This window comes from Oenanthe melanoleuca, chromosome 21, assembly GCF_029582105.1.
Source record: "Oenanthe melanoleuca isolate GR-GAL-2019-014 chromosome 21, OMel1.0, whole genome shotgun sequence".
Classification (NCBI taxonomy): Eukaryota; Metazoa; Chordata; class Aves; order Passeriformes; family Muscicapidae; genus Oenanthe; species Oenanthe melanoleuca.
Genome location: NC_079354.1, coordinates 3,283,736 through 3,301,840, shown reverse-complemented (window position 1 = coordinate 3,301,840; position 18,105 = coordinate 3,283,736). Strand labels below are relative to the sequence as shown.

General features: G+C 44.9%; 1 protein-coding gene and 1 long non-coding RNA gene across 11 annotated transcripts in view; one reads left to right on the top strand and one right to left on the bottom strand.

The window, feature by feature from the left end:
• SLC45A1 (solute carrier family 45 member 1) overlaps positions 1 to 18,105 on the top strand; it is a 46,825-nt gene that overhangs the window by 18,570 nt on the left and 10,150 nt on the right. Inside the window, exons 2-4 of one of the 10 annotated variants that reach the window (XM_056508354.1) lie at positions 4,114 to 4,171; positions 17,043 to 17,119; positions 17,754 to 17,846. The gene's annotated coding sequence lies outside the window, so the exon portion shown is untranslated. Of the gene's footprint in view, positions 1 to 4,113; positions 4,172 to 14,218; positions 14,285 to 15,733; positions 15,797 to 16,156; positions 16,929 to 17,042; positions 17,120 to 17,665; positions 17,847 to 18,105 lie in introns of those variants that run through there. The other 9 variants (XM_056508352.1, XM_056508356.1, XM_056508353.1 and 6 more) reach the window with 9 other exon arrangements.
• On the bottom strand, positions 13,997 to 15,576 carry LOC130261802 (uncharacterized). Its single transcript, XR_008842032.1, has 2 exons — positions 15,483 to 15,576; positions 13,997 to 14,249 (listed from the first exon to the last, which is right to left on the bottom strand). It is a non-coding gene; the product is annotated as an uncharacterized LOC130261802 (long non-coding RNA).

The following is an 18,105-nucleotide window of genomic DNA, read 5'->3' as shown; positions in this document are numbered from 1 at the left end:
TGAGAGCTCAGAGTGTGTGCGGTGAGAGCTCAGAGTGTGTGCGGTGAGAGCTCAGAGTGTGTGCGGTGAGAGCTCAGTGTGTGCGGTGAGAGCTGAGTGTGTGCGGTGAGAGCTCAGAGTGTGCGGTGAGAGCTCAGTGTGTGCGGTGAGAGCTCAGAGTGTGTGCGGTGAGAGCTCAGAGTGTGTGCGGTGAGAGCTCAGAGTGTGCGGTGAGAGCTCAGTGTGTGCAGTGAGAGCTCAGAGTGTGCGGTGAGAGCTGAGTGTGTGTGCGGTGAGAGCTCAGAGTGTGCGGTGAGAGCTCAGAGTGTGTGCGGTGAGAGCTCCCGGGATGTGCGGTGAGAGCTCAGAGTGTGTGCGGTGAGAGCAGAGTGTGTGCGGTGAGAGCTGAGTGTGTGCGGTGAGAGCTCAGAGTGTGCGGTGAGAGCTCAGAGTGTGCGGTGAGAGCTCAGTGTGTGTGCAGTGAGAGCTCAGAGTGTGTGCGGTGAGAGCTCAGTGTGTGCGGTGAGAGCTCAGAGTGTGTGCGGTGAGAGCTCAGTGTGTGCGGTGAGAGCTCAGTGTGTGTGCGGTGAGAGCTCAGTGTGTGCGGTGAGAGCTGAGTGTGTGCGGTGAGAGCTCAGAGTGTGCGGTGAGAGCTCAGAGTGTGTGCGGTGAGAGCTCAGTGTGTGCGGTGAGAGAGCTCAGAGTGTGTGCGGTGAGAGCTCAGAGTGTGTGCGGTGAGAGCTCAGAGTGTGCGGTGAGAGCTGAGTGTGTGCGGTGAGAGCTCAGAGTGTGTGCGGTGAGAGCTCAGTGTGTGCGGTGAGAGCTCAGTGTGTGTGCGGTGAGAGCTCAGAGTGTGTGCGGTGAGAGCTCAGAGTGTGCGGTGAGAGCTGAGTGTGTGCGGTGAGAGCTCAGAGTGTGTGCGGTGAGAGCTCAGTGTGTGCGGTGAGAGCTCAGTGTGTGTGCGGTGAGAGCTCAGTGTGTGCGGTGAGAGCTCAGAGTGTGCGGTGAGAGCTCAGTGTGTGCGGTGAGAGCTCAGTGTGTGTGCGGTGAGAGCTCAGTGTGTGTGCGGTGAGAGCTCAGAGTGTGTGCGGTGAGAGCTCAGTGTGTGCGGTGAGAGCTCAGAGTGTGCGGTGAGAGCTCAGTGTGTGCGGTGAGAGCTCAGTGTGTGCGGTGAGAGCTGAGTGTGTGCGGTGAGAGCTCAGAGTGTGTGCGGTGAGAGCTCAGAGTGTGTGCGGTGAGAGCTCAGTGTGTGCGGTGAGAGCTGAGTGTGTGCGGTGAGAGCTCAGAGTGTGTGCGGTGAGAGCTCAGAGTGTGTGCGGTGAGAGCTCAGAGTGTGCGGTGAGAGCTGAGTGTGTGCGGTGAGAGCTCAGAGTGTGTGCGGTGAGAGCTCAGTGTGTGCGGTGAGAGCTCAGTGTGTGTGCGGTGAGAGCTCAGAGTGTGTGCGGTGAGAGCTCAGAGTGTGCGGTGAGAGCTGAGTGTGTGCGGTGAGAGCTGAGTGTGTGCGGTGAGAGCTCAGTGTGTGCGGTGAGAGCTCAGAGTGTGCGGTGAGAGCTCAGTGTGTGCGGTGAGAGCTCAGTGTGTGTGCGGTGAGAGCTCAGTGTGTGTGCGGTGAGAGCTCAGAGTGTGCGGTGAGAGCTCAGTGTGTGCGGTGAGAGCTCAGTGTGTGTGCGGTGAGAGCTCAGTGTGTGTGCGGTGAGAGCTCAGAGTGTGCGGTGAGAGCTCAGAGTGTGCGGTGAGAGCTCAGAGTGTGTGCGGTGAGAGCTCAGTGTGTGTACGGTAAGAGCTCCCGGTGTGTGCAGTGAGAGCTCAGAGCCCGCACACCGCTCCGAAGGCGGCTCCTGCCTTTCAGCCTCTGGAGACTGGAATGGTGCAGGACCGAGAGTCCCCTGTACTCGGCTGCACCTCCAGTGCTGTGTCCGGTCCTGGGGCCACAGTTCTGGGCAGAATTTGAGGGACTGCAGTGTTCCCAGAGAAGGGAACAAGGTCAGTGAGGGGTGTGGAACACAAGTCCTGAGCTGGGGATATTTATCGTGGAGGAGGCTCAGGAGACCTCATCACTCTGTACAACTCCCTGACAGGAGGGGGCTGTCAGGGGGGTCAGGCTCTGCTCCCAGGGAACAGTGACAGGACAAGAGGACACAGCCATAAACAGTGCCAGGGAGGTTTAGAATGGACATCAGGAAGAATTCTTCACGAAGGTGTTTAAGGAGAGACTGGACGGGGCACTCAGTGCCATGGGCTGGGTGACAAGGTGATGTTGGGTCATAGGCTGGAACTGATGATCTCAGAGGTCTTTTCCAATTGTTTCTGTGACTGTCTCTCTGAGAAACAGTATCCAATTGCAGGTAATTGGGAGTGCTCTGGTTTCCACCGATTCGTGTTGGGTCTGCACAGCTGCTTTATAAACGTGGAAATGTGCTGGAAAGCTGATGAGCTTCCAAAGCAAAATAAAATCTACAGTGCTTGTATATCTCAAGCACTAGAACTGTGGGGCTTTCTGTGAAGCTCTGGTTCAGGTTTGCATGTAATAGTGAGATTAAAACTTGGCACTACTTTCAGGCTCATTTAGAGAAATTGTCCTTAGGTAATGTAACAATTAAAGGACCAAATTATCCTTCAGTGCTTGCATTCTTCAAAAAAAGGCAAATATTTTAGAATCCTGTAGCAGTCAAGAGGTACCAGGGAAGTCAGCTGGCCTAGAAATTATTTCATGCGTCCTTGGTATGAAAATGCATTGAAGTTTCACAACAAAAAGGCAAATATAACTTACTGTGACCTGTTTTCTAGCCTTGGGACAAGATTAAATTTGAACTGGTGACAGGTATCAGAGTATTTGCTTAAGCAAACAGAGTAAAAGTTACTGTTAAGTCTTTAGAACGTTCAGTCACCCATTTCTGCATGATTTGCATGATAAAATCTCAAAGAATGGAATAGAAACGCTTTTCATATGTAAAGTAACAATCATCAAGTTCTTCCAGAATGTTCTATCTTCATGCTGAAATGTTCTGCAGATTTTTCCTTAAGTTAGGTGGAGTAAAAAGGCAAATTTATCATCTTAGAGGCAGTTTTCTGATGGTATCCTAAACAGATTAAGCTACAATTGCGTTTCCTTAACCCAAACATTTTGAAAGTAAAATTGCTTTTACTTGGAGTTCTGTCACTACTGATGTCACAATATTTTGTTTACTAGCAGAGATGTTCTAGTCAGAGGCCATAAGTAACATATTTTTTTGTCTTTTTGTTTCTCCTTGCAAAGTGTCTCAATTTCTTAATGACACTTAAACTTATTCCTGTTTCTTAATAAATTTTTCATGGTGCAGATTTAGAGTTATTTTAGCTATTTTTTGGCTGTTGTCTCCAAGTAATTGGGAAGGTCTTACTTCTGGATTGTCCTGTTTGTGCTTCTAAAGATAAGTTTTTCTTTGTCACCTAAGAAACTTCCTTATTTTTCAATGACTTGCAGAAAGAATGGGCAATGAGATCTTCAGACATATCATAGGGCTCCAGGATGTTGATTCAATAATATCCCACTTTTAGTACAACTTTTTAAATGTCATTCTGAGTTTGTTTTAAGCTATGATATGATATATTATATGATATGCATCATATTTTGCATTCCAAAAAAGAAATAACTATGAGAAATGCCTACCTTTTCTGTATTACTGTTGGGAGATTTTACCCTATGAATGTCATAATGGACAATCTGATTATTACAGATGTTTTCATAGATTGATGCATTTAATTTTATACTAATATACACTTCTGATTGTCTGCTGTAAGGTAGGGAGTTGTTTTTTGTTTTGGTTCAGGTTTCTTTTCCAGTTCCTCACTGCCTATTACTTCTGTTATCTCTTTCCCACGCTGGTTACATATAGTTGCTGCTATTTTTAGCTTCTTTCTGGCTTTCATTAATCTTGAATTTCCAAGATTGTCATTATGACATTAGGGATAAATATTTTCTAATTAAATTCACCTCTTTTGAACTGCCCTGATTTAAAGGATCTGTCTAAGAAAATATATATTCTAAATATAATTTGTCATTGCTAAAGATGCACCTTTTCCTGACACAGATATAGTCAGCAGCTCGAGGTTTGGCTACAAACCTACTTTTTTTTTGTTTCTTGTTTTTTTCAGGTCAAAGTAACATCCTGGCTCTGCATGGCATGAGGCAGAAACAGGATTTTCTAGCATGGTGAGTACTTGTAGAATCAACAGGCTGATGATTGCTAATGACCAAGAATTCAGGAGTCACTGCATCCTAAACACAAGCAAAAGGGGGTCAGTAATCTGCCAAGTAAATTCTGTTTCACCCCTACATGTTTTAGAGGTGGCTTCAGGGAGGAATTTAGGAAAGGCTCATTGTGGAATGACTTAATGTGAGCTCTCATGAGAATGGAAAGGAGCACTACCAGGGGGAAGTTCACAAATGGAGCTTGAAGGAGCTGTTTAAAATTATAATATGGGTAGGGATTTAATGATGATGTTCATGGGAAGACCTTAAGTAGGGATCATGTAGCAGAGGATGTTTTTCCCTTTAGTACTCACTGATTTCAATTGTAAACTTTTCTCTCTTTCATTGCTTTGTTAAATGTAGACTTTTTTTTTTCTTCCAGAGAGCACAGACCAGAAGTGTCTCTTTTACTAGGTTTTACTTTGCTGCTTTTCCAGGCCATTGTCATTCAATGTTTCCAGAAATAGCTAGGAAAGATGTTGCAAGGTCACAGAGTTCCTCTATGTTATCTCCTTGGCCCAAGGCAGGATCTAATAACATTAACATGCTCTCAAGCATCCTGGCAGACAATCTTAACATTCTCCAGTGATACAGACTCTCCTATATCCCTAAGCAATTTAAAATTATTTTTAATAGAATTTTTTGCCCACTAACGTATAAATGAGAAATAATATAAATAAATACTCAAACATGATTTCATGGATTGTACAGGAGTGCTCAGGTTTTGACATGAACAGCAGAGACACAGGTTAATGAACTTGACTGCTGTATTTATGAGAGCAGCAATGATTAAATTACGTGTAGTTTGCTGCAATAATGTTTACAGGCATGTTCATTGGAACCAAAGCACTCTGAGATATGCTCTGCTGCTGGGCAAGAATTACATCCACAGGCCCTCAGTCAGTCCCACTCTGCCCCAGGATGGTCAATAAGAACCACTTTAGTGGAATCTTTCCACTGGTTTTTTGGGTAAAGAAAAACAAGAGTACAATATTCAGTGATGCAGCAGATGTTTCAAAGTCCTCCTCAAGGAGATTACCCTGCTGCCTAAATTAGGCATATTATGGAGTTTCAGAAATGCAAAAAGAAATGTCCAAGCTAGGTTTGAATTGGCTAAGAAAGTTTTGGATTTAAACACGTTGGCAAGGCCTATGATACTGGCTCTACCAGAATTTTATGGTCTTTTATTTGTCTGGTGCCTGTTCTGTCCCCAAAACATGAGGAGCAAGGAGCAGAGCAGGAGAGAAAATACAACTGGATGATGCACTCGGTTTGCTGTAGAGGAATCATTTACCTTTGCATTGCTTACTTGCCTCCTGTCTGATTTACCATGACCTGCAAGGGAACATTCCTCTTCCACAGCCAAGGCACCCAGGCAGAGTTAATTGAGCAATTAAATTATCAGGTGATGGAAATAAAAAATCTCATCCACATAGAAGGGTTTAGCAATCTGGCTCCTTTCAATTCCTGACTTACTATTATGTAATGTGTGTGCTGTTGCTACTCTGTGCAGAACAAAGAGGGAAGCAGCTCTCCTGACTTCAGCTTCAGAGGACATGGCATCCATGACTTTTGTCAACTGACCATTGAAGAAGGTGGCATTAAGGGTTTTTGAGGAGACACTTTGATTATGAGCAGTTAATTTAATAGAACCTCCCTTCCCAACTCATCCTTTCTGTGCAGCCTTCTACCAGGAGTTTGTAGCAGTGGCTGAGATTACAAACACATAATAAACCCTTTCTTTCCACTTGGGTGTGTTGCACCTGTAGGTATCCATGAAGGGATGAGAAAAGTTAGACAGTATCCAAGTGCTGGTGGGTTTATACAGACTTGCAAATGGAAGCAATTCCATTTTGGAGAAGAGTAATAAAGATAATGATTTTCTTAGTGAAGATCCATTTCGTGAGACAAGCAGAGGCAACCTGAAGTGCATCTGTTTTCTGAGAATATTGATGTGATGTTTGGCTTTGCCAGCAGTAAAAATACACTAATTTTCATCTCTGTCCTTCAACTGTGAAATCTGATCTCTGGAACTCTCAGTGAAAACATCTACTTGATACTTGCAATTTAAATGAGCCAATATTCTAGTGATATTCTTGAGATGTTCACTTACTTTATCTTTGAACAAAAAGTTCTGCCATTTTATTGCTTCCATGTAACCAGGTCACTTAAGCAAGTCTCCTGGTGCACTTGGATTTTTAATTAAACAAAAAAAAACCAGGGGTGAGAGGTTGGAAGCATTTGCCCCTTGTGCATGGGAATGTTGTCAGCCTCTTGGCCAATGTGAAAATGAGAACCAAGGAAATATGATCTGTTTAAAGGAATTGCCTTGAGGTTATCTCTCTCACCATAACACTCCAAAAGGAGATTTTCTTGACTTTGCAAGAGATAGTAACTTGGCTTGGTGTGGAGTGGATGTGATCTAACTCTTTAAGAAGGAATTGTTTAGATGGGTTCTCATCCTTATGGCTGCAAGGGACCAATACTCTCATGGGCTGAGCTCTCATAGAGCACAAGAATCTTCCATCCACATTCTCTTTTCCTGTTTGACTAACTTATGATTCCAGAGACCTCTGCATGTCTAAATGTGTACCTGCAAAAAAACACATTCCTCATGGGAGAGAGAAAAAAAAAAAAAAAAAAAAAAAAAAAAAAAAAAAAAAGGGAGTCAAACTAACAGTAAGCCTGTTTTTATTATACCAGGCAGGAGATTAATTATATTATTTGAAGTCTGACCTCCAATTTTGTATATAAATGTAATATCTCTTGTCGAAGAGATCAATTAATGTATCAGAGTATCAGGCTCAATGCAGAATATCATCCAAAGTGTCCAGGGCACCTTTGTTGCTGTTTATTTGCTGTAGAAGATAGTTAATCTGTTTGCTACCTGTTCTATTTCTCTTGCTCAAGAGCATTAGCAAATGTTTATTTGACAGAATGTTCTGTTCCTCTCCTATTTTTTTTTACCTCCTCTGTCCTAAGAGAATGAAGGCAAATCCCAGAGCAGCTCCAGCTTGGAAACATCGTGTTGCAAGTTGGACTCTAGTCAGAGCAATTTTGTTACTGCTGATGGGGTAAGAGTAGAAAACAGTAAGTGCCAAACAGGGAAAGTGCCTTTAACTAAAGGGTAAAAAATCAGAAAAGAGGAGATGCTTACAGCACTTTGACTCACCTGAAAGCACTCAACAAATTGCCTGGCAAGGTGAACAGGTTATTTACACCAGGAAAAGGTGGACTTGTGAGGAGCAGCAGCCACTGTCCTCTGCTGGAAACAGCACTGCTGCCTGATCTGTGGCTGCCCTCTTGCTATTTAGGGGGAGGCTGGGCTTGAAGGAATATATCCAAAGCCCCCACTGCTAGTCCCAGAGGCATAGCTGTTCAGTAGATCAATTAATTTTCTTCTAGTGCACTGAAAGTGTGGCACATGTCACAAATCCCTATCATTCTTCTGTGTTCATATGATGCCAAGCAAGTGGCAGCTGCCAATGCTGGTTAAGACTTGGAAATAACAGAAATCCTGGTTGCTGCTGGCAGAAAGGGAGTGGGAAATGATAGGCTGACAAATGACAGGCTAGGAAATGACTTGTCAGAAACAAACATTTATATGACACATGGTGAGTGCTAGAATGCCAGTGTCAGAGGTGGATATTTAGGAGGCAAAAAAAATAATGATAAGATGCTAAACCCTCTCATCTCTTTCACTGTGCTCCAGGAAAAGGTAAATTTTACTCATGACCCAACAAATGTTCTCAGATTTAGCTCTCACAGGATAATTTGCTAAGCCATATACTCCTGTCCAGTCAGAATGCTCCTGCTTGTTTCTGTGGTTTGGATTCTGGTGTGTTTGAGGGTTGCTTTGGTCTTTTAGGCAGGCACAAGCTCTGAAAGAGACGGAAAAGCTTCAAGAGCAGCCTAGGGATGACTTTTTTCTGTTACTTCACCTCTGTCCTTTTCTCTGCTTTCAGTGGATGCAGGAGGCAAGGAAGGCTGTCTGGCTTTGGGGCAATCCAAGAATATTATGGGACCTGTCTGTATCTGTTTACACTGAGTGGCTTTCATGCATCCCAGCATTTCTGCCTCCATAAAGTACCTGATTGTTTGAGATGGAATGTAGACACCTACATGTAGACATCCAGCTAGTCTCTACCTTGTTGTCAGATATTTTCAGGCAGAAAGAGGATGAGAGCCCCTGCCTCTCCTGTCTGACAGGCACTCTGTATGGGTGGAAGAGGCTAAATTCAAACCAGCAGAAGTGGACTTTCTGGTTTTTCTTGATAACTGGTGTAAAGGAGAGAAGGGAGCAGTCTTGTGCACTGCAATTAACATCAGGTGCTATTGCAACTCATCCTGTAATGCGATATAGATACAATCTCAGCAGAAAATTGAATGCTGCACTGAGTCAGAAACAGAGCAATGCTGGGTTTTGAAGAAAGTAATTAGCCCCAGGGCCCCAGTGGTTTCTCATTTCCCCTGTGGCACACACAGGGAAGTGGGGCAGTATTTCCTGTAGGCTTCCAAAGGCAATTTAGACAAGGTACAGAGCCAATTTATAAATCAGTTTTAATGAATACTTAGCAAGAGGCAGGCACACCTTTGGTCTTCCTGCAGTGTCCACCAAGTACCACTCAGTGCCATTCTGCTTTTTTCTGTGAGCTCTGAGTGCCCCATCTCTGTCTGGGCACTGAGCCAGGCCAAGCCCCTGCTAGAGACACAGCCCAGGGCATCAATGGTGTGTGACAGACCTGCCAGGGTCACATTCCCCACCCTCACCCATGGCCAGGTGCTGTCACCTGTGCTCACCTCACCACCTCTTCCTGCCAGCCCTTGGTACAGCAGCAGCCCAACCCTTCCAAGTGCTGCTCTGCACTTGGCCTTCACAAAAGCAACAACTGGAGGTTTTGCAGAACTCACTGATCACTAATTCTGCTTTTCTGTCCAGCAGAAGATTGGAAGTGTACAGAAAAAAGACTCTTGGTAGCCAAAAAATTTTAATCTTACTAAAGACAGGACGTACTGGGCTGAAAGCTGCAGCTTACAATTAATACAAGAAGCAAAGAATTGAGCTGTTCAGGTAACACAGCAGGGATGACAGTAGTCTTTATTTATGCTCTGTCTTTAATGAGAATTAAGTTTAGATCTCAAATATATACAGCCTGTGCCTGCTCTGGGTGACTGCAATTTCCATCATCCAGGATTCTTGCTCCTGCTTTCCTGACATAGCATTTGTCACCTTTCAGTGGATTGTCACATACAAGAATAAAATGTGCAGGGTCTCTGCAGATAATCACATCCTTTTCTCTTGTGAAATGCAGTCAATTTGAGGCACTGCAGTGAAAAGAAATGCTGTATTTCAGTGAGTTTGCCACACTGGTTTGTGTGTTCCTGCAGTTTCCCTGAAGCTGCACCCAACAGCAACAGCCAGTGCTTCAGATGATTTGTATCTTACATGCCAGCAATTAACACTTTTGTTCAACATTTGTCTAGAAGTGCATGGCCAATGTAGCTTAGTCTGTGTGTTGCCTTAGAGGAGAGTTTTTTCCCAGCCTTCTTTCATTCAGTTGATGGAAAGACAAAATATTATAAAGGCCATAATCTGAAATATAATTTTTTTCCTGGTTTTGTATCTTAAAATATCTCAGGAGCTGGCTCAGGAAGTAAACGCAAATCTCATAATTTGGGCTCTAAACTGTCGTGGCCTTCTGATCCCAAGCACATTCTCAATCTTCTCGATTCTCTAAGTGCCCTCTAGTGACTAATTCTCTGAACAGTGTTGTTCCATTGTCGTTGAGAGACCAGCCACTGAAAGGGTTGGTGAGGGCAGGAGCTGGATAAACGTCCTGGTATTATTCTGAGGGCAGCACTAGTTTGTTCTGCAGAAGTAAATAGAAGTGTTTGTTGAGCAGTCTGCAGAAATCTCTGGGCAGCAAAGGAGTGAATGTGTATGCACTGCTGTTGTGGAAATGTCTGAGCTGAAATATGAGTCAAGCCAAGTACAAACTACTGGAAGAAAAACTGTTTGGCTGTCACTGCCCAGCACTTGAATGGTTTAGGTGAAGTGTGGCATTAATGAAATTTTCCTGAGTATTAAAAACTGATATTCATATATTCTATAGTAAATCACTATGTTTAATTTATTTTCTCAATTAATTGACAACTCAATTTTAATGCAAATAGATTGGTGCTGTTAGCATTGCTTTTCATTCTGCAGTAAAATGCTGGTTCTTATTTCTGGTAGTGCTTTAGGTATGGGCTTTTTGGTAATGTTTTTCCTTTTCTGAAGTAAATATTCAAGTGCCATTTAAAATGCTTAACTGCATCCATTAATATAGCCAGTGTAGGAGTTCAGCTCAGGAACTGATTTATCTGGGCTATTAAAGTCATATGACAAGGTGCTGAGGGCCAGATATGGAGGTGGTGTGCAGACTGGCACATACGAGGTTTCCTTCTGTTCTTACATTGTTTCAGCTGCCCACCGACTTCTTTGCACCTATTCAGTTGGCAGGTGAAGGATGCTGGGGCGGTGTAATTTACTTGGTAAGCTCATCTTACCATATAAGCATTAAGAACATATAATTGAGATGCACCTCACCTTGTTTGAACTTGCTTCTTTTTTTCTGACCTACTCTGTATTTGCACTGTGTTCAATACTATAGGTCATAGATCTTATTGGCATGATTAGGCATTTACAGAAATATAAATTTTATTCTTCAAATGGTAGCATAAATGTTGTGGAGAGCAGAGTTTCATTTGGATTTAACAAAAGCTCTCATCTGCCTGGAACAGATGTACAGGGAGAGCCCAAGGGAAGAAGGCAAGCTGGGATTGGCTCTAGAAATGATCTGGAAAAGTGGCCTATGGAAGGAGCAGGTACAGCTGGGATTTAGAGGACATGTCAGCCTGGATGATGGACACCTGTATTCATCCATGCAGGACACCAGGTCATGGAATGAAGCTGAGCCAGGGGAAGTTCAGATTGGACATTAGGAGAAGGTTCTTCATGGAGAGGATGGTCAGTCACCAGAACAGGATCCCCAGGAAAGTCATCACGGCACCAAGCCTGTCAGAGCTCAAGGAATGTCTTGTTATAAGGTTTAGGTGGATCTGTGATGAGCAGTAAGTTGGACTAGATCATCATCATGGGTCAGTTCCAACTTGAGATATTCCATGATTCTAACTTTAGCAATTTCTGTCATCAGCTGAATTAATTTTAAATAAGCCTGTCATGGACTTGCCATTGACTAAATGTCCTGGTCTCTGATTTGCAAACTTACAGGTGGTCTAGGGTTGATCTGTTTTAAATTATTATAGTGCAAAAGAATGATAGCACCAAGGAAGTTGATCAATAATGTGACTTTTTGTTAACTGCACTGGGCAGAATGAGAAATTTACTGCATAAAAGAAAGAGTTGCATCAAGATTTCTGAGGAAAAAATTTGAGTATTGACCTCGCTTGGAAATAAAAAAGAGGTGGGCTTGGTGCTCAGTAGCAAATGTACAGGGCTTTACTCCTAGCTCCTTAAGTAACTATGCTGCTGTCTAGTTCTCAAGAAAAAAGTCTTAGGGAACAAAATAGAACAGTTCAATTTGAAGGGACCTCCAACTATCACCTAGTTCAACCACCTGACTACTTCAAGGCCGACCTTCCCTCCCTCTCTCCTTGCCAAAGTACAATGAAAAATCAGTGGGCTGGTTTTGTGTGCATGGAAATATCTGGAGCCATGTCTCTGTACAAGAGGAAAAAATGCAGCTGCTGACACTTTGTTCTCCAGACATGAGCTGAGATCTTTGGATCTCTGCTATGAGTTCCTGACTCTAGCTTATTCCAAGAGTGCTTTTGCTAAAAATAAAGTGACTGCCTAAGTAGAACAGGAAGATGCTACAGACCAGAACACTCTGGTGTCATATACAGTAATGAAGAAGATACTGTAAAAAGTCACATAAGACGAGTGGTTATTTTTCCTCTAAAACCTCCTGAAAACTCACCCAAAATTTAATGGGCATTTATTTTGTGTCAGACAAATGTCTTGAATCCATGGCATTAAATCCTACACAGCTTGAAGAACTTAAGACAGTTGCTGTATTTGTATACACATAAATATATATTTATCTAAAATACTTTGAAAACACAAAGTGGTGAAAAAGCATAAGCACTATTTAATATCACTGGCAATGGGTTTGCCAAATCAGCTGTGGTGCTAAGGCTTAGTACAGCATACCTGACTCAGTCAAATATTCTTGCAGTGAGAGCTAACCACTGGCAACAAATAAATAAGAGATCTCAATTTTTCATAAGTTCTGAGTGCTTTCTTGTTGTGACTTAGGCATGCTATTCCCCAGTTTTGTATTCCTGAAGCTGCCAGTTCCAGATGGATCACAAAGTGACATCGTGGATCCACTGAACCAAACTAAAAGATGTTTTAAATTAATTTTAAGATAAAAGGAGAAAAAAACAAACACCCAACACCACAGAACTGCTCTTAAACAGGGAGAACAACATACTCTCTGTTGGTGTTTTGCACAGAATTTCACTCGACTGGAGCTAATGTCTGCTTCAGAGGAAGGGATTATGGGGATAGTAAGGGAGGTTTCCAAGAAACAGAGGAATGGTCTGATCTGAGCAAAGCAAATAATGAGGCCTGCTGGCAAATGAAACAGTGAGCCTAACATCAAGCTGCAAATGAGCAGAGATGAATATGCTGTCAGAAGCTGCTTTGTGGAAGGACTTAACAAAAGTGTTTAGTGAATGCAAACCATCTTGCACCCAGAGAAGTTAGGAGGGAACAGTGCAGATTCATAGAAGTAGGTATTCACCACCAAGCCCTGATCTTTTGGATGTTGTTGGGTTAAAATGGTACAAAGTAAATGAGTAACTTTACATTTCAACAGCAATTTATGTGCAAGCTCACAGAGGAGAGGAGATTTGTGGTTTCTGTTTTGTCTAAAGCCCAAAGGATGCCAGTAAATGAATGCACAGCAGGAATTGCTTTTGTTCTCTCCTTTGTTGTTACCCTGGGAAGGACTAGAGTTACTTGTCCCACTGTCCCCAAGTGGACAAACTGTTCTAATGGTGTAAGAGTTAATCAGTCTAAGTTTTGAGCAGACAATTTTATTTAATTGGCCATGGATAAACATGAGTTTAATGTCTCAAATATATTTATAAGGAGAAACAATTGTATAAAATGGCCATGATTTCCTGCCAGCATTAATGATATAATCCACTCTCAATGCCCAGGTGGAATAAAAAATCATTCTTGACAAGGAATGGGATTCCTAAGTACTGTTTTCATCTTCCCAGTGTTTGCAGAGCTCTAGCACATGGGTGGTGGTTGGACTGAGGCCGGTGGGAGCAGGGGTTGTTGTCCTGTATTCTCGGTTGTGGTCAATGTAGGGGTGGCTAAGCCTGGGTCTTTATCAAAGCAGGCATTAACAACTGTGGGTGTGTGACAGCCACACTCCCAGCTCATGAGATGTCCCTGACCACCACCAAAAGCTGGGTGAGAAGTATTTGGTGTTACTACAACTACTTCTGATGGCAATGGCTCCTCCCAGCACTGCTGTCTCTTGCCCCACCTGTCTGATCATTCTGGCAGCAGACCTGCCTGCTCATGTTCTCTTTCCAGCTGTGCCACCTGACTGGACCTGCTTCTGTTCCTGTCCTTCATCCTTAGGGCAACCTTCTTTTTTTTCTTTTTTATTTTTGCTTTTCACCTTTTCTGCTCAGAGCATGAAGGATCTTTCCAGTGGCTGTGACACAGGGAGCAGGTAAATAAAAGGGATGCTGTCAAACTGTGGTTTTGAATGAGAATGTGATTGTTTTCTTCCAGAGCAACTACAATGATTTTAATCAGTTCATTATGAATGTGGCTTCCAGAACCAGTTTGTTCTCTCAATAGGCAGCAAGTGGAGTAGTGAACATTGTGGATATTGTGGATGAGACCTGGGTGCAGACACAGCATCCTGCTGTGGCACAGCCATGTGGATCAGCACTGAGAAGTGACCTGTGGCAAGGCTGGGTTGGTGGAGACCCAGAAGCTTCATATCTGGGGAGGCAAAAGGAAAGGCTGAGCACAGACAGGTGAGGGATATCCCAGTACCAAAACAGCTTCAAATCTGCCAGGAGGACTGGGGACAGAATGTATGTCAAAATGGGGAACCTGCAGCATCCTCACTAGAAGCCTGCAATGGTGGCTGGCATGTAACACATGTTGTTTGGGGCAAACAGGTGTATTTTTGAGATTATTCCGTTACTCAATATGACATCTATGGCATTGGATTGACTCTTTCATCTCTGTTTAGTTTATCTTGCATGAGCACTGTATCAAATTGCTGACAACAACAGTGTAACACAGCCAGTGCATGACAAGTTTCTTGCTCAGTTTCACATCATCTGGGACAATCAGGCACAAGGAACAAGGTGCTCACAGAGAGTCTTAGAAAACAGCAAAGGGAAGAGTTTTGCTGGGACTGCAGACATGCTGTTTGGGTTGTGGTTTTTCATTTAGACGAGTACAAAACTCCTGCCCTGTGAAAATCATGCTGTGAGTCAATAACCCTAAGTGCTGTACACAGGGCCCTTACACTGCTGTTTAGTTACATAAACACTGATGAAGAAGTGACCAATACAATGTAAAAAAGTTGAATAACACAGATCAGGTGGCAGGAAATCTGTGGCAATGAGTATGTGCAGTGATCTCTTGTACCTGTCCTTGTGTGCTGCAAGATTATCCCAATTTCTCACAATTTCTTGTCAGGCTTTATATGAGCTTGTCCCCTAGCTGAACCCTACTTGCCTCAGACAGTGCACTTTGGTGTCTTTTCCAAATGTGATTGCACCCTCTATTGCATGAATTAGAGCTGGTTTTCTACAGACAAATGGCACAACTCCTTTTATTCCTACTGTGACTAGTGATTTATGTGCCATCTTCCTGCTACAACAAATTCTACAAGACCTAAATACTAATATATGCTAGGAACTCTTGCAGTGTTATGGTAACCTCTGAGGATAAAATTAAGAATGCTTAATGATTAAGGCTCTGAATTTTAAGTTTTAAAATAAAAAGTAGAGCAGTGTATTGTGCACACATAATTATGGCTTTGTTTGCAAACCATGAGGAAATTTGAAACACAAGCCCAAAACATAAAAACTATAAAATACTATGAAATAAAATTGCCTAATTTCTTTAGCCTAGGAAGGGGAAGACTTAAAATAGAGAAGTGCAGCATGTTCTATGGCACTGCTCTACAGGCCTATCAAAAAACATCTTTGCACCCACTAAAAATCTCCCGATCACGATCCGCCTCTCCAGCGCCAATTCGGGAATGAGGGCCCGGCAGCCGGGGCGGGAGCGGCTGCAGCGACACCGGGTACGGCCGCGAACGGGGGGGAACTGCTCCGGCCCGGCTGCTCTCACCCGGGGGGCTCTCCGGGGCTCTCCGGGGCGGGGGCGATGCGGGCCCGGGGCCCTCCCGCGGCTCGGGCGGGGGCGGCTCTGCCGCTGCCGCTGCCGCTGCCGGCGGGACCGGCGGGGCGGGGCGGGGCCGGTGGCGTCACGGCGCGGCGCAGTGCGGGCCGGGCCGGGCCGGGCAGGTGAGGCGGCGGGGCGGGAGCGGCGGCCGGGCCGGGGGTGCGGGGGTGGCTGTGGCCGTGAGGGGCCGTGCGGGACCGTGCGGGACCCGTGGCCGTGAGGGGCTGTGCGGGGCCGTGAGGGGCCCGGGGCCGTGAGGGGCTGTGCGGGGCCGTGAGGGGTTGTGAGGGGCCGTGAGGGGCCGTGAGGGGCTATGCGGGGCCTTGAGGGGCTGTGCGGGGCCGTGAGGGGCTGTGCGGGGCCGTGAGGGGTTGTGAGGGGCCGTGAGGGGCCCGGGGCCGTGAGGGGTTGTGAGAAGCCGTGCGGAGCCGTGAGGGGCCGTGAGGGGTCCGTGGCCGTGCGGGGCCGTGAGGGGCCGTGCGGGGGTGGCGGCCCCGCCCCGGGGCGGTGGCGCTGCTGGCGCGGCTCCTGCCCGGCCGGCACAAAGGATGGGCAGGCGGCGGCCGGGTCAGCACCAGGGTCAGGGCCGGCCTTTCCCCCGCAGAGCCGGTGACTGTGGGGTTTTTATAACCCTCGGTAGCCGAGGCAGAAAAATTGGAATCAGGTTCTGCCGGCAAAGTAAAGGCTTAATTTCGGCGGAGCGGTGAGGGTGGGCGGCCCTGCCTGCCGAGCACATTGCCTGTGCACACACGTTTGTGCGGGTAGCAGCGGCAGAGCCGGCATCACCTTCCAGACTGTGATGTGCAGCTGTTGGTACAACAGACGCCGAGTGCCAAAAATCCCAAATAACTATTGACACTGAGGGCTGGCAGCCTCACTACGGGAGAGGTTCCTGCCTTGCCGCTGTTGTGATCACCACCTAGATTTCCCTGAGATGTCTTCCTGTGAACAGCCAATAAATTGAGGAAAATGGGGGATTAAGGATATAGTTCAGTTTTACATTGTTTTTCTGCTGGACCAGTGACATGATGTCAATAATAGCCGTTCACTTCAAGTAATTGCAGGTTACCATGTGTATTTTTGAGCTATGCATAGGTGTTCTTTCCTTATATCACTAAAACATTGTCACTCATGGCTTAGAATGCAATCGCTTTGCAATACACAGTAAAGAGCAGGAAGATAAAGGAGGATCTAGTATGAAATGAAACTAATAGATGAAGATAAGGAGATAACACCCTCTGTGCAAATGGCAAGGTACAATAATAGTGAAGGGGGCTGTTAGCTCCTCTTCATTATCATGGCTCTGTGAAGGGGTTGTTAGAGCAACCATCAGGAATCTGATTGGGTTTTCATTATGTCTTCTTTCAGGTATCTCCTCATTTTTAACAAATTCTCATTGTGAGGAAATTACTTTGTCCTGGAGACTGATAAAAGTGCTGTGCAAAGTAAGTACTCTGCTTGTAAGACACATGGGTCATAAGAAGTTTTCAGTAATTTGCAGAAACAGTGTCAAGGCATGGAGCTGGGGATTGGTCTGTGCAGGCATCACTCACCATGCTTAACAATGCTTGGGTTAGTGTGAAGGTAAACACGGGCTTATGGAGTTCTGCTTTTGGTAATAGTTGGGAATATGCAATAAATTGTGGCTTTGTGTAGACTAAGGGCTACAGAAAGGAAGACTAGTGTATGAAATGTGCCAGCTGAAGAAGCAGAAAACATGAGATTTAGGGAAGTGGTGTTCAGCCATAGAAGAGCTGGGAGTTTTTCCCCAGGAGAACTGTAATCAAAAGAGTGAGAGACTTATTTTACTCACTAGTGTGCAGTTGTGAGGGTTTTCTGAAGAGGGATGGGGTGGTGTGGAGCCATTCTTGTGCAGCAGCAGCTTTGGTCTGTGGGCAAGGAGGCATAAAGAAGAGGTCAGTCTTCACTCATAAGCTGTTTCCATTTCTGGCAAAAAGAATCAAGAAATCACATGTGGTTAGTTTATGCAGCAGATCTGTTGGCATCTATCTGATGTGCTATTTTGGAAACCATTTGGCTGTTTTACCCACCACACTGTGCACTGTGCTTTGGCTACAGGAGTGATTCTGATGAGATCCAAGGAGCCTATTCAGCACTTGGGTACCATTAAGCACTGAAAGAGGAGTAGCAGTTCTGAGGGTGAATTGTGGGGTATGTATCTTCTTCTCATGATTCAGTTCCTAAGGATCAGACCCCGTCCTTGCAGTGGAGATATCTCTGCTGATTTGAGGAATGGAAATAGGAATAAAGCAAAACTTGGTCATTGAGGAAAAAGTATTGCATTAAGCCTTGGCCTCAGCACAGGTAGCAGGAGTGGTATGATCAGTTTTTGCCAAAGTGATTTCCTGTTGCAGCAGGGGTCTGGAATCTGCTGCCAGGCCACAGCTTTGCATTATTGTAAATATAGACT